The sequence below is a fragment of the Pteropus medius genome, unplaced genomic scaffold (genome assembly GCF_902729225.1).
Source record: "Pteropus medius unplaced genomic scaffold, Ma_sr-lr_union100, whole genome shotgun sequence".
Taxonomy (NCBI): Eukaryota; Metazoa; Chordata; class Mammalia; order Chiroptera; family Pteropodidae; genus Pteropus; species Pteropus medius.
In genome coordinates this window covers 27,804,934-27,806,284 of record NW_024344378.1, presented here as the reverse complement: position 1 = coordinate 27,806,284, position 1,351 = coordinate 27,804,934, and the positions used below count along the sequence as shown (strand labels likewise).

Below are 1,351 nucleotides of genomic sequence, written 5' to 3'. Positions count from 1 at the left end.
TTATTTTATTTTATTTTTATTTTATTTTATTTTTTATTTTATTTTATTTAATTTTTGATTTTATTTTAGCTAATATAGAAAGATATCTAAAGTAAAATAAATGAAAAAGAAACACAAATATTTCATTAGAAATGTGTATGTGTCAATATATATAAACAGGTAGATAAAGAGGGAGAGTTTCAGTTTTTGACCAAGTTGACTATGTGGCTAATAACCAACCACAAAACCTCAATGACATTTAATAATAAGTAGTTATTTCACTAACATCTCTGTGGGCAACTCTACAGTTTGTGTCCAAATGTATTCCACATGTCTCTCATCCTTCTTGGATAGTTGAATAGTTTTTCTTATGGGCTGATGGAGGTGCAAGAAGGTAAGAGGAAACATGAGGGACTTTTTCAGCTTAGGTTCTGCATGGCCACATTGTTACTTCCGCCCTCATTCACTTGGCCAGCACTAGTCCTGCGGCTGAACTCAAAATCAGAGGGTGGAGATTACACTCTGCTTTTAGGAAAGGATTGCAAAGCCATGTAACACAAGGGTGCAGTATTGGGGCCCATAATTCAAGCTGTCATACTTCTCTATGTATTTTGGTATGATCTAAATTTCTTACTATTTGCATATATTGCTTTTATAGTGATAATTATATATATTTATAATTATATATAAATCATTGTTAAACATGCTTTATGTTTATTTTGTGTATATATAATATATTTATGTACATAATTTGTTACAAAAGAAAAATTTCTTTAGGGCCAGGGACATGTGGAGGAGGATAATCTTAAGAGTGAGAGACTAGAGACAGAGAGATCAGGGAACAGCTTGGTGAAAGTATTATTATTATTATTATTTTTTAACACCCACAGCACCTGGTATTCCTAGGTGGTCTCCCATCCAAGTACTAACCAGGCTCGACCCTGCTTAGCTTCTGAGATCAGATGAGATCGGGCACATTCAGTGTGGCATGGCCGTAGACTTAGCGAAATTATTTAGTTAGGGCAGGATGAGTTCTGTGCTGAGATGGGGCTAATGGGGTGGAATAAAGGGGGAGGCAAGTTTGAGAAAGATTTCAGAGACAGTAGTGTCTGGTTAGCTGGAAGATATGGTTGGTAGGAATAGGCGGGGGTGATTGTGGTACCCAGATTCTTGGCTTGGGGGCTTACAATGATAGTGGGGATCGGATTTGGGGAAATATAGTTCAGGATTGATGTGGCAAATGGAGAGCCCGTTGGACATTCAGGGCACCCATGAAGCCTGTGGACTTTTTGATCTGAAGCTCAGAAGACAAAAATTTTTCTGAAAACAAAGACTTGGACATAATCAACTTGGAGTGGTTAATGTCCTGTAG

General features: G+C 36.8%; 1 pseudogene; it reads right to left on the bottom strand.

The window, feature by feature from the left end:
• Positions 1 to 860: 860 nt before the first annotated feature.
• Positions 861 to 979, bottom strand: LOC120609846 (uncharacterized; annotated as a pseudogene).
• Positions 980 to 1,351: the final 372 nt, after the last annotated feature.